The sequence below is a fragment of the Pan paniscus genome, chromosome 8 (genome assembly GCF_029289425.2).
Source record: "Pan paniscus chromosome 8, NHGRI_mPanPan1-v2.0_pri, whole genome shotgun sequence".
In the NCBI taxonomy this organism is placed as follows: Eukaryota; Metazoa; Chordata; class Mammalia; order Primates; family Hominidae; genus Pan; species Pan paniscus.
In genome coordinates, this window is record NC_073257.2 from 145632202 (window position 1) to 145647297 (window position 15096).

The 15096-nt window shown below is 42.7% G+C and overlaps 1 protein-coding gene across 1 annotated transcript in view; it reads left to right on the forward strand.

Moving 5' to 3' along the window:
* The first annotated feature begins 12422 nt into the window (after nucleotides 1-12422).
* The window catches only part of CYP2E1 (cytochrome P450 family 2 subfamily E member 1), a 41787-nt gene continuing 39113 nt past the window's right edge, over nucleotides 12423-15096 (forward strand). Inside the window, exon 1 of the mRNA XM_034951455.3 lies at nucleotides 12423-12468. The gene's annotated coding sequence lies outside the window, so the exon portion shown is untranslated. The remainder of the gene's footprint in view (nucleotides 12469-15096) is intronic.

Genomic DNA, 15096 nt, shown 5'->3' on the forward strand with positions numbered 1-15096 from the left:
ATGTTAGTCTAGGTAATGGTTTATCAACTTTTTCTTTTCAAAAACCCAACTTTTCATTTTTTATTATTTTGTATTGTGTTTCTGTTTAATTTTATTTCTGCTCTGATCTTTACTATTTCTTTTCTTCTACTAATTTTGGGTTTGGTTTGTTCTTGCTTTCCTAGTTCCTTGAGGTGCATTATTAAGTCATTTATTTTCTTTCTAGTCTTTTTTTAATGTAGGCATTTATTGCCGTAAACTTGCCTCTTAATACTGCTTTTCCGTTGTGTTTCTATTTTCATTTGTTTCAAGAAGTATTAAAATTTCATTCTTAATTTCTTCCTTCACCCATTGTTTGTTCAGGATTATGCTGCTTAATTTCCATGTATTTTCATAGTTTTGAATGTTTTTCTTGTTATTGATTTCTAGTTTTATTCCATTGTGATCAGATAAGATATTTGATATAATTTTGATTTAAAACATTTGTTGAGACCTGTTTTGTATCCTAGTATATGACCAGTCCTGGAGAATGCTCCATGTAGTGATGAAAAGAATGTGTTTTATGTAGCTGTTGGGTGAACTGTTCTGTAAAGGTTTATTAGACCCATTTGTTCTATGGTGCAATTTAGAGCCAATGTTTCTTTGTTGATTTTCTGTCTAGATGATCTGTCCAGTGCAGAGAGTGGGGTGCTGAAGTCCCCAACTATTATTGTAGTGGGGTCTACCTCTCCCTTTAGATCCAATGATATTTGCTCTATATATCTGGGTGCTCTAGTGTTGGGTGCATATATATTTAAAATTGTTATGTTCTCTTGCTGAGCTGATCCCTTTATTATTATATAATGTCCTTTTTTGTCTCTTTTTACAGTTTTTAGCTTGAAATCTGTACTTTCTGATATAAATACAGGTACTCCTGCTTGTTTTTTTTTGTTGTTTGTTTGTTTGTTTTTTGTTTTGACGGAGCCTCATTCTGTTGCCCAGGCTGGAGTGCAGAGGCACTCTCTCGGCTCACTGCAACCTCTGCCTCCCAGGTTCAACTGATTCTTCTGCCTCAGCCTCCTGAGTAGCTGGGATTACAGGTGTGTGCCACCATGCCCAGCTAATTTTTATTTTTGTATTTTCAGTAGAGATGGGGTTTCACCATATTGGCCAGGCTGGTCTGGAACTCCTAACCTCGTGATCTGCCTGCCTCGGCCTCCCAGAGTGCTGGATATATGGATGTGAGCCACCGTCTCTGGCACTTTTGGTTTTCATTTGCATGAAATATCTTTTTCCATTCCATTCTTCACTTTCAGTCTTTGTGTGTCTTTATAGGTAAGGCAGCGCATATAGTTGGGCCTTTTTTTTTTTTGTCCTTCAGCCAGTCTCTAGCTTTTAAATGGGCAATTTAATCTATTTACATTCAAAGTTATTACTGATAGGTGGCAACTTACTCCTGTTATTTTACTGATTGCTTTCTGGTTGCTTTGTATATTCTTTGGTCCTTGCTTCATCTGTTATTATTTATTTTTGCAGTTGGGTGGTTTTCTGTAGTGATAAGGCTTGATTCCTTTATCTTTCCCCTTTGTTATATCAGTTAGTTTTATAGTTTTGCATGTTTTCATGATGGGTTATTGTCTTTTCACTTCCAAATGTAAGGCTCCCTTGAGCATTTCCTGTAAGACTGCTTTAGTGGTGATGAATTCCCTCAATTTTTCCTTCCCAAGAAAAATTGTTTCTCCTCCATTCTTGAAGGATAGATTTGCTTTATATAATATTCTTGGTTGACAGGTTTTTTAAAAATTTATTTCAGTACCTTGAATATATCATCTCATTCTCTTCTGACCTGTAAGGTTTCTGCTGAGAAATCTGCTGTTAATCAAACTGGGATTCCCTTATATCTGATTTGATGCTTTTCTCCTGCTACTTTAAAAATTCTTTATGTTTGACTTTTGACAGTTTGACTATAATGTGCCTTGGAGAGGACCTGTTTGGGTTGAATCTATTTGGGGTTCTTGGAGCTTCCTGGGCTTGGACATTCATCCCTCTCCCAAGATTTGGGATTTTTCTGCTGTTATTTCATTAAATGTGTTTTCCATTTCCCTTCTTTTCTCCTCCTGGAATGCCCAGAATATTTGTTTGCTTAATGGTGTCCCATAAATCCTGCAGGCTTTCTTTATTCCTTTAAATTATTTTTTGTCTGCCTGTATTATTTCAAAAGACCTACCTTCAAGTACAGAAGTTCTTTCTTCTCCTTTGTTTAATCTGTTGTTGAAGTGCTTGATTGTATATTTTAATTTCATTCATTGAATTCATCAGCTGAGGATTTCCATTTGGCTCTTTTTAATGATATCTACCATTTAGTTAAATTTCTTATTCAAATCATAAATTATTTTCTAATTTCATTGAATGTTGTATCTGTATTCTCTTGTAACTCACTGAGTTTCCTTAAGATTATTATTTTGAATTCTTTTTCTGGCATTTTATATATTTCCTTATGATTGAGATCTGTCATAGGAGAATTATTATTTTTCTTTGGAGGTGACATGTTTCCTTGCGTTTTCAAGGTTAATGTGTTGAGGTGTCTCTATGTTGATTTCTATACATCTGGTGGGAAAAAAAAATCACCTCTTTTGCTTGTATGGAGTAAGTTTTGAAGCGAAAGACTCATTCATGTGAATGGGCCCCAGGGCATCAGTTCAGTGGGGTGCATTGCCCTGGGCTCTAGATGGATGCAGTAATGTAGTCTCTGTGTAGTCTTTTCAGCTGTAATCTACATTAGTGGTGTTTCAAGTTTCTCAGTGGCCTAGTCTGAGAGAGTCTGTGGCACTGGTGGTGCAGCTTTCCCTCTCCTTTTTAAAGAGCTTGTGCACTTAGGTCAGGCTTACCAGGCTGTTTCTCAGGTTGGGATGTGTGTGCATATGCACAATGGGCTGGTCAACTTGAGGTCTGGCTCCCTGGGGTTGGGGCCACTGGGCTGTTACTCTGGCCAGGAGCATGAGCATAGATATTTGGCCAGCTTATGGGCATGCTCACCATGGGTGGCTGACAGGGCTGTTTCTCAGGCCTGGTATGCAGGCACAGGGCTGCTTGACTGGCCTGGGGGTGTGTCTGCTGCAGGCAGCCCATGGGACTATTTCTCAGACCCAGGACACAGCTGCATGACTGCTCAGCTGGCCTGAGTGTGTGTCTGCTGGGGGTGGGCCACCAGGCTGTTTCTTGGACCTGGGATGTGGGTGTGCATCTGCTCAGCTGGACTGGGGATTTGCCCACCAGGGTTGGCCAGCTGAGCTGCTTTTCAGTCCCAGGGCACACAACTGCTTGGTTGTTCTGGGGGTGTTTTGCAAATGGCAGCCCCTAGAGCAGTTTCTCAGCCACTGATTGTGGACATAGGGCCATTGGACAAGTCAGGGCCTTGTCTGCAGGGAATAGGGCACCTCAAAACTGTTACTCAGGCCCTGAATATAGGCACATAGCCACTCCACTGGCCTGGAAGTGTGTCAGCTACTCAGAGGCTTGAGGGCCTCTCCGACTTGGAGGAGGGCATGCAGCAGTGTGGCTGGCTCAAGGGCAGTTTTGCCCTGGGTGGGACTGCCAGACTTTTCCTCTGTCTGGAAGTGAGGGTGGTAGGAGTTGGTTTTTCTGCTCTCCAGGGTCACAGCCAATCCTGGGCCCAGGCTTCATGCTGCTAGCATTGTGGTGCTCGGCCACCAGTGTGGGCTTGGTGGAACAAAGACAGAGCTCCAGTGCTGGAAAGGTGCAGTGGATACTGGCCTCCAGAATAGGGTGCACTCCAGACATGACTCTGGTCTCAAGATGGTGCCCTGCTGCAGCAGACTGGCTTACAGGGGATAGTTGGGGGATGGGGAGTGCACATATTGTGCTCCTAATCTAGGGCAATGGAGCTGTGTGAATGCCCTGCAGCTCTCCAAACTGGGTGACGGTGGGATTCTCCTGTTGTAAGGACTTTAGGTGTTTGCAGTGGCAATCAGGGATGGTGGGGATCTTTTGTTTATCCGCAATAAGTGACTCCTGACATTAGGCAGTTCTGATCTGGATGAGGGACAAGGGGTTGCAGAGGCCAAGTGCTTCCACACTGCCCTCCTGGACTTCTAATCACCACAGGTGCATTTCCACTCCTCTTTTGCATACCAGCACTCTTCCTTCAACACTCCAGTCAACACTGAGCTGTTTATTTTTTGCTTTGGTTCCTTTTTGTCTGGGGTGGCGGGTGGGGAGGAGATGAATACCAGGCATCTCTAGTCAGCTATCTTATTCCCAAGCTTAGAGGCTCTCTAATGCTAGGTCACATAGGCCTCCTTTGTGGCTCTAGGTGGTACCTTAAAAACAAGCTCCCCTTGGCTCTAGTAAATGGTGAGAGCACTGCTCTTCTCGAGTTAGAGGTGGGGAAGTCCCAGAGGGATATCCCAGTAGTGTGGGAAGGCTGGCTAGGGCTTTGTACCCAGAGGACCTGTGGGATGAAACTCCTACAGCTGCTGAACATCCACTGTAATTCGCATCTCCTGTGGCTGAGCTTCAGAGCAGAGTTTCCAGGGCTGGAGGTGGTCGTCCCACCTCCCCACTTTGTCTCTGCCTGTCTTCAGGGATACTTCTTGATGCTTCCCATGGGCTAAGGTAGGGACAGTTCTCCTGCCAGGGAACCCAAAATGGTGGGGAAGCTGTTTGTCTCCTCTATTTTGCTTTTCTCAGTGTAGAAACAATGAGTTGGGGAAATTTTTCAACACATGTGGTGCCAGGCAGAATGGGGGAGGGGGCATTGCAAATGTGGGTGTCTAGTTCTCTTACCAACTACTCAGAGTGTTTTCACTTCTCTGTGGGCCTGGAAGTGGTCTCATCTTTTTATTTGAGTTCTGGGATATTTCTGGTGATAATCTTTGTTTTTGGTTTTCTGTGGGAGAGAGTGAAACCAGTTTGCTTCTATTCTACATTGCCTTTTGAAACTAGAAAAAAAAACTCTCTTTTTTAAAGAGCTTGTGGGCTTAGGTCAGGCTTACCAGGAAAATCTCACTGTCTTAAGGTTAACTATGCCATGTAATGTAACATAATCACATGTATGTTAAAAGTGCTACTTGAATTAATGAGTTTACCAAGGTCACATAAAGTAAAACATACAAAAATAAATAGTGTTCTATGTACTAATAACAAGGATTGGAAATTGCAATCAAATAAACACCATTTGCAATTGCATCAAAGGCATGAAATAAGGATAAATTTAGCAAAATGTGTTTAAGACTTAAGTACTATGATCACAGCATTGTTGATAAAACTCAAGGAAGATAAAAATAAGTGGAGATACACGCTATGATTGCAGAGTCAATATTGATATTTCAGTTCTTCCAAAATTGAACTAGTACCTAGAAATTGACATTTGATTTTAAATTTTACATGGTTATTCAAATGTCATATAGTATTTTACACAATTTTGAAGAACAAGAAAGAACAGAATTAGGGAAATAAAATCACTTGATTTGAACATTTACTTTAAAGCTATTTTGGTAAAGACAGTCTGCTATTGATATAAGGATAAATATGTAAGGATAACTATTCAGAAATGAATAAACCTATACCTAAATGGTCAATTATCTTTAACAAAGGATCAATACAGTTTAATCTAATCAGGGAAAAGATAGTCTTTTTTTTTTTTTTAATGGAGTCTTGCTCTGTCACCTAGGTTGAAGTACAGTGGTGTGATCTCAGCTCACGGCAACCTCTGTCTCCCAGGTTCAAGCAATTCTTATGCCTCAGCCTCCAGAGTAGCTAGGATTACAGGTATGTATCACCATGCCCAGCTAATTTTTGTATTTGTAGTAGAGACAGGGTTTCACATGTTGGCCACGCTGGTCTTGAACTCCTGACCTCATGTGATCTGCCCACCTCGGCCTCCCAAAGTGCTGGGTTTACAGGCATGAGCCTCCATGCCCAGCCAAAAGATAATCTTTTCAAAAATGGTGTTGAAACAACTGGTTACTTATACATAGAAAAGAAATAACTGGTTATGTATATAGAAAAGAATGAACCATAATCCCTATCTCAAACCATATATGAACATTAAACAGATCATATACCAAAACAGTAAAGCTAAACTAAAAGCTACTAGAAAAAATATGCAACTTTTGGGTATACAAAAATTTTGTAGGTAGTACACACACAAAAAGCACAAACCACCAAAGAAAATAATTTACAAAGTAGGCTTTATAAAAATTAGAAACCTCTGCTTTTTGAAAGACATAGATAAGAAAATGAAAAGGCAAACCACAAACCTGGAGAAAATATTCATAACATATATATTAGACAAAAGTTGTATTTCCATATTATATAAATAATTCTAAAAATTCAATAATAGGGAGACAATCAACCTAATTGTTTTTTAAAATGGTCAACTGATACAAACAGACCCTACATAAAAGAACTTATATGCATAGCCAATCAGCATGTGAAAAGATGTTCAACGTCATTAGTCATCAAGGAACTAGAAATTATAAGCAAAATGGGATACCATTAGAGACCCACTAACATTAAAGAAACTGAGAATTTCAAGTGTTGGAAACAATGTAGAACAACTGCAACAACCGTAAATTTCTGGTGGAAATGTAAAATGGCAAAACTACTTTGGGGAAAAAATGACTTTTTTTAGAAAGTTGAATGTATACTCCTAGGGATTTATATAAGAGCTTGAAAAACATATATCAACACAAAGGCCTATGTATTTATGCTTACCCCAACTTTATCCAAATTAATCTAAAGCTAAAATTAAGACAAATATCCATCAATAGATGATGGACAAAACAATTGTGATATATCTATATAATGGAATAGGATTTAGCAATCTATATAATGGAATATAATTATATAAATGTGATACATCTATATAATGGAATAGGACTTAGCATGCATTCATCCATGCACCAACATGGATGAATCTGAAAAGTGTTTAGATTAGCAAAAGAAGATAGATACAAAATAAGTTCATATTGTATAATTCCATTTATATAAAACTGCACAATAAGAGAACTAATGTAAAGTGAGAGAAAAAATAGTGATTGCTTGGGGCTGAGATGAAGGATTTGTATCAAAAGGGCAGAGAAGAGCTTGTTAGGGTAATTGAAATGTTCTGTATCATGATGTGGAGGTGTTTACATGGGTGTATAAACTTTTGAGAACTTATCAAATTATACACAAATATGTATATTTTATTATATGGAAATTATATCTCATTAAAGTTGATACAAAACAAGAATCCAGAACTCTATTTTGACATCTGGTGGACATCGCTCCAATCATGATTCCATGTCTTTCTGCATATACAGAAAGAAAGCTAAATCGTGTATAGCTAGAGAACTGCTAAATCGTGTATAGCTAGAGAACTGCTTAGATTAGGTTGAAAGATAAAGTTTTATGAGAATATCATATATGTTTTAAAAGCAAGTTTTAGCTATATTTACTAATAAAAAGAAAGGAAACTGATGAAGCTAAAGAAGTTCAGGAAAATATTTCTTATAAAGATTAGTTTCCAAGAAACTACATTACTACATATCCTCACCCTGTGAGGGCACAAAACGCCCTGACAAACCTCATTTCAGTTTTTCCTTCTTGGAGATTAGTCTGTTATTCTTAAATCAGGGGCTTATCAGGGTCTCTGTGTTTCTTCCCAGGGAAAGAGTGGGCATCTAGAATGTGGGAGGTAATACATAATACCTCCAAATCTCCAGGGCATATTTATTTCTTCAGACATCATGCTTACTGCCCCCCACTTTTTTTTTTTAGAAAGAAAGAAAGAACCAAAAGAAGAGAAGGAGAGTAAATTCTTGTTTCCAAGTTAGACAAGAGAGTTATGATTAAATGCCACCTTGGGTCCACAAGTCTTCCATAAGAAAAACAATGAAAGGATTTCTGGATGATTCTACTATGACATCACAACTTGCAGCAGAGGCAGATGTAATGAGGCAATACTTGACATTGTTTTCAGGGCATTTGGTAGGTTCAATGGGAAACAAAACTCTTAAAACCCATATCTGCTGGCTGGTGCTTAAAGTTTCTATCTCAATTGTCTTAGTCCACTTAGTGTTGCTATAAAGGAATAGCTGGGGCTGGGTAATTTGTAAAGAAAAGAGGTTTATTTAGCTCATGGTTCTGCAGGCTGTACAGGAATCATGGTGCCAGCATTTGCAAAGGATGATGGCACAGGCTGCTTTCATGCATGGTGGAGGGTGAAGTGGAGCTGGCGTGCAGGGATCACATGGCAAGGCAAGAGGGGGAGTGAGTGAGTGAGCAAGACAGAGAGAGAGGGGAAGTGTATTAGTCCATTTTCACGCTGCTGATAAAGACATACCTGAGACTAGGCAATTTACAAAAGAAAGAGGTTTAACTGGACTTACAGTTCCACGTGGCTGGGGAAGGTCTCAGAATCATGGTGGAGGGCGAAAGGCACTTCTTACATGGCAGTGGCAAGAGAGAATGAGGAGGGAGCAAAAGCAGAAACCCGTGATAAACCCATCAGATCTTGTGAGACTTTTTCACTACCATGAGAATAGCACAGGAAAGACCAGCCCCTATGATCCAATTACCTCCCACTGGGTCCCTCCCACAAAACATGGGAATTCTGGGAGATATAATTCAAGTTGAGATTTGGGTGGGGGCACAGGCAAACCATATCATTCCACTCCTGGCCCCTCCCAAATCTCATGTTCTCACATTTCATAATCACTCATGCCTTCCCAACAGTCCCCCAAAGCCTTAACTCATTTCAGCATTAACTCAAAAGTCCACAGTCTAATGTCTCATCTGAGACAAGAAAACTCCCTTCTGCTTATGACCCTGTAAAATCAAAAGCAAGTTAGTTACTTCCTAGATACAATGTGGGTACAGGCATTGGGCAAAAACAGCCATTCCAAATGGGAGAAATTGGCCAAAACAAAGGGGCTACAGGCCCCATGCAAGTCCAAAATCCATCAGGGCAGTCAAATCTTAAAGTTCCAAAATTATTTCCTTTGACTCCACGTCTCGCATCCAGGTCACACTGATGCAAGAAGTGGGTTCCCATGGTCTTGGGCAGCTCCGCCCCTTGGCTTTGCAGGATACAGCCTCCCTCCCGGCTGTTTTTATGGGCTGGTGTTGAGTGTCTGTGGCTTTTCCAGGCACACAGTGCAAGCTATCAGTGGATCTATCATCCTGGGGTCTGGAGGATGGTGGCCCTCTTCTCACAGCTCCAATAGGTGGTTACCCCATTAGGGATTCTGTTTGGGGGCTCTGACCCCACATTTCCCTTTTGCACTGCTGTAGCAGAGGTTCTCTATGAAGGCCTTGCCCTTGCAGCAAACTTTTGCCTGGGCATCCAGGCATTTCCATACATCTTCTGAAATCTAGGCGGAGGTGCCCAAACCTCAGTTCTTGACTTCTGTGTACCCACAGGCTCAACACCATGTGGAAGGTGCTAAGGCTTAGGGCTTGCACCCTCTGAAGCCATGGCTGGAGCTTTACCTTGGTCCATTTTAGTCATGGCTAGGGGCAGCTGGGACACAGGACACCAAGTCCCTTGGCTGTACACAGCATGGGGACCCTGGGCCTATCCCAGGAAACCATTTTTATCTTGTACACCTCCAGGCCTGTGATGAGAAGGGCTGCTGTGAAGACCTCTGACATGCCCTGGAGAGGCATGTCTTTTCCCCATTGTCTTGTGAGTTAACATTCTGCTCCTTGTTACTCATGCAAATTTCTGCAGCTGGCTTAAATTTCTCCCCAGAAAATGGGATTTTCTTTTTCTATTGCATTGTCAGGCTGCAAATTTCCCAAACTTCTATGCTGTGCTTTCCTTATAAAATGGGATGCCTTTAACAGCACCTGAATCACCTCTTGAATGTTTGCTGCTTAGAAATTTCTTCCACCTGATACCCTAAATCATCTCTCTCCGGTTCAAAGTTCCACAGGTCTCTAGGGCAGGGGAAAAATGCTGCCAGTCCATTTGTTAAACATAACAAGAGTCATCTTTGCTCCACTTCCCAACAAGTTCCTCATTTCCATTTGAGACCACCTCAGCCTGGACTTTATTGTCCATATTGCTATCAGCATTTTGGGCAAAGTCTCTAGGAAGTTCCAAACTTTCCCACATTTTCTTATCTTCTTCTGAGCCCTCCAAATTGTTCCAACCTCTGCCTGTTACCCAATTCCAAAGTCAATTCCACATTTTTGGGTATCTTTTCAGCAACACAACACCCCACTCCTGGTACCAAAATCTGTATTAGTCAGGGTTCTCTAGAGGGACAGAACTAATAGGATAAATATTATATGTGTATATATATATATGTATATATGTAAATGGGAGTTTATTAAATATTAACTAACATGATCATGAGGTCCCCACAATAGGCTGTCTGCAAGCTGAGGAGCAAGGAGAGCCAGTCCAATTCCCAAAACTGAAGAACTTGGAGTCTGATGTTCGAGGGCAGGAAGCATCCAGCATGGGAGAAAAATGTAGGCTGGAAGGCTAAGCCAGTCTTGCCTTTTCATGTTTTTCTGCCTGCTTTATATTTGCTGGAAGCTCATTAGATGGTGTCCACCTGATTAAGGGTGGGTCTGCCTTCCCCAGCCCACTGACTCAAATCTCCTTTGGCAACACCCACACAGACTCACCTAGGATTAATACTTTTTACAGTCCTTATTTCTGCAGCTGGTCATGTGGTCGTAGCTGGTATTGATGACTACCTTCTTCTGTCGCCCACTGTGTATTCCCTTTGCCTTCTGCAAGCACCTCATCAGATCAAGGTTTTTTTCCTGGTGGAGTGACTTAAACCTTCATTCCTGAAGGGTCTGGACCATTTGTAGTCCTCCCTGGATTGGGCTGTTGTAGTTTCTCATTGACCTTAATCACAGGGCATGGTAATACTAAGTGACGTCCTAATGGATCTCCTGTATTCCATGCATGCTCCTCCTTACCTCTGTTATGGAGTAGTAGACTGATTTCATCTTGATAGTCTGGGTCAATCAACCTAGCCAACACTGTAACTCCCTTCTTAGCCTGTTTACTTAAAGGTAGGAGGAACCTGAAGTGTCCAGGTGACAATCTTAACTTTCAGTTTAATGGAATTGTTGTTGTGTCTCCTGGTGGCAGTGTTACTCCCTCTGGAACTAAGATCTCTAGGCTAGCAGAACGTAATGTTGCAGGAACAGGAAGCAAAAATTTTGCTACTGGATCATTAGGGGTGATGGTGAGTGGTGCCACTTCCACTTCCACCCCTTGATTCCTGGACCCGTGAATCCTGGCTATGGGAGAAACAGTACCATATATCAGATGCTGATTCAGTGCATACACAGCCTTCTAGAGTACTTTGCCCCAGCCCTGCAAAGTATTGTCACCTAATTGACATGGTAATTGTAGGGTCCAGCCCCACAGGAGAAAATGTTGGTGCATTTTCTCCTTCTGTGTGGAGACAAGAGAGCGTAGAAATAAAGACACAAGACAGATAAAAGAAAAGACAGCTGGGCCTGGGGGACCACTACCACCAAGACGCGGAGACTGGTAGTGGCCCCGAATGCCAGGCTGCACTGATATTTATTGGACACAAGACAGAGGGGCAGGATAAGGAGTGTGGGCCATCTCCAATGATAGGGAAGGCCACATGGATCACGTGTCCCCTGGACAGGGGGCCCTTTCCTGCCTGGCAGCCGAGGCAGAGAGAGAGAGGAGAAAGAGAAACAGCTTACACCATTATTTCTGCTTATCAGAGACTTTTAGTACTTTCACTAATTTGCTACTGTTAACTAAACGGCAGAACCAGGTGTACAAGTTGGAACATGAAGGCAGACTAGGAGTGTGATCACTGAAGCACAGCATCACAGGGAGACGGTTAGGCCTCCGAATAACTGTGTGTGGGCCTGACTAATGTCACGCCTTCCACAAGAGGTGGAGGAGTAGAGTCTTCTCTAAACTCCCCTGGGGAAAGGGAGACTCTCTTTCCCGGTCTGCTAAGTAGCGGGTGTTTTTCCTTGACACTAACGCTACTGCTAGACCACGGTCTGCTTGGCAATGGGCGTCTTCCCAGATGCTGGCGTTACCGCTAGACCAAGGAGCCCTCTGGTGGCCCTGTCTGGGCATAACAGAAGGCTCAGACTCTTGTCTTCTGGTCACTTCTCACTATGTCCCTTCAGCTCCTATCTCTGTATGGCCTGGTTTTTCCTAGTTTATGATTATAGAGCTAGGATTATTATAATATTGGAATAAAGAGTAATTGCTACTAATGATTAATGTATATATAATCATATCTAAGATCTATCTCTGGTATAACTATTCTTATTTTATATTTTATTATACTGGAACAGCTCGTGTCCTCGGTCTCTTGCCTTGGCACCTGGGTGGCTTGCCACTCACAGCAATTGTGACTTTGAAAGGCCATTCCACCGTTCTATCAATCCAGCTGCTTCAGGATGATGGGCAACGTGGTAAGACCAGTGAATTCCACGAACATGAGCCCACTGCTGCACTTCTATGGCCGTAAAGTGAGTACCTTGGTCAGAGGCAATACTGTGTGGAACACCATGATGGTGGATAAGGCATTCCCTGAGTCCACAGATGGTAGTCTTGGTAGAAGCATCATGTGCAGGATAGGCAAACTGATATCCAGAGTAAGTATCTATTCCAGTGAGGACAAATCTCTGCCCTTTCCATGATGGAAGAGGTTCAATATAATCAACCTGCCACCAGGTAGCTGGCTGACCACCCTGAGAAATGGTGCCATATCAAGGAATCAGTGTTGGTCTCTGCTGCTGGCAAATTGGGCACTCAGCAGTGGCCATAGCCAGATCAGCCTTGGTGAGTGGAAGCTCATATTGCTGAGCCCATTCATAACCTCCATCCCTGCCACCATGGCCACTTTGTTCACGGGTCCATTGGGCAATGACAGAGGTGCTTGGGAAAGAGGCTGAATGGTGTCCACAGAAGTGGTCATCCTATCCACTTGATTATTAAAATCCTCCTCTGCTGAGGTCACCCATTGGTGAGCACTCACATGGGATACAAATATCTTCACAGTTTTTGACCACTCAGAGAGGTCCATCCACATACCTCTTCCCCACATTTCTTTGTCACAATTTCCAATCATTCTTCTTTCAAGTCCCTGACCATCCAACCAAACCATTAACTACGGCCCATGAATCAGTATATAATCGCACATCTGGCCATTTCTCCTTCCATGCAAAGTGCACAACCAGGTTCACTGCTCTTAGTTCTGCCCACTGGGAAGATTTTCCTTCCCTACTGTCCTTCAGGGATGTCCTAGAAAGGGGCTGTAGTGCTGCAGCTCTCCACTTTTGGGTGGTGCCTGCATATCGTGCAGAACCATCCACGAACCAGGCCCAACTAATTAAAGGGAACTTCCCATGAGGCCATCGGGGCAGGCTCGGGGAGAGAAGGCAGGGTGGCAGGAGTGGAGACCATGGGCATTTGAACCACTTCCTCATGTAACTTACTTGTGCCTTCAGGACCTGCTGGAACCTGATCACATATATACCACTTCCATCCTGTGGTCATTTCCCTAGTGCCACTTCCATTTGATGACGGAATGCTGCTGTGCACAACCCACTTAATGGCTAGATGGGTCAGAAAGCACCCAGTTTATGATAGGCAGTTCAGGTCGCATGGTGACTTGGTGACCTACAGTCAAACGTTCAGTTTCCACCAAAGCCCAGTAACAGGCTAAGAGCTATCTCTCAAAAGGAGAGTAGTTATCTGCAGAAGATGGCAGGGCCTTGCTCCAAAATCCTAGAGGCCTCCACTGTGATTCACCTATGGGAGCCTGCCAAAGGCTCCAAACAGCATGCCTATCTGCCACTGACACCTCAAGCACCATTGGATATGCTGGGCCATATGGCCCAAGTGGCAGAGCAGCTTGCACAGCAGCCTGGACCTGCTGCAGAGCCTTCTCTTGTTCTGGACTCCACTCAAAACTGACAGCTTTTCAGGTCACTCAATAAATGGGCTGGAGTAGCACACCCAAATGAGGAATGTGTTGCCTCCAAAATCCAAATAGGCCCACTAGGCATTGTGCCTCTTTCTTGGTTGTAGGAGGGGCCAAATGCAGCAATTTATCCTTCACCTTAGTCAGAATATCTCTACAGGCCCCATACCACTGGACCCTTAGAAATTTTACTGAGGTAGAAGGTCCCTGAATTTTAGGCAGATATACTTCCCATCCTCTGGCATGCAAATGTTTCACCAATAAGTCCAGTGTTTGCTACTTCTTGCTCACTGGATCCAATCCGCATAATGTCATCAATGTAATGGACCAGTGTGATATCTTTTGGAGGCAAAAAGCGATCAAGTTCTCTCTGAATAAGATTATGACACAAAGCCAGATAATTCATATACCCCTGAGGTAGGACATTAAAGGTATATTGCTGGCCTTGACAGCTGAAGGCAAATTGTTTCTGGTGGGCCTTATGGACAGGAATGGAGAAAAAGGCATTTGCCAAGTCAATGGTTGCACACAAAGTACCAGGAGATGTGTTAATTTGCTCAAATAATGAAACCACATCTGGTACAGCAGCTGCAATTGGAATCATCACTTGGTTAAGCTTATGGTAATCCACTGTCATTCTCCAAGATCCATCTGTCTTCTGCACAGGCCAAATGGGAGAGTTGAATGGGAATGTGGTGGGAATCACCACCCCTGAGTCTTTCAAGTCCTTGATAGTGGCACTAATCTCTGCAATCCCTCCAGGGACACAATATTGTTTTTGATTTACTATTTTTCTAGGTAGAGGCAGCTCTAATGGCTTTCATTTGGCCTTTCTCACCACAGTAGCCGTCACCCTACCAGTCAGGGAGCCAATGTGAAGGTTCTGCCAGCTGCTAAGTATGTCTATGCCAATTATGCATTCTGGCACTAGGGAAATGACCACAGGATGAGTCCAGAGACCCACTGGACCCACTGTAAGTCAGACCTGAGCTAAAACTTCATTAATTACCTGACTCCCATAAGCCCCTACTTTAACTGGAGGACCACAATGACGTTTTGGGTCCCCTGGAATCAATGTCAGCTCAGAGCCAGTGTCCAGTAGTCCCTGAAATGTCTGATCATTTCCCTTTCCCCAGTGCACAGTTATCCTGGTAAAAGGCCAGAGGTCTCC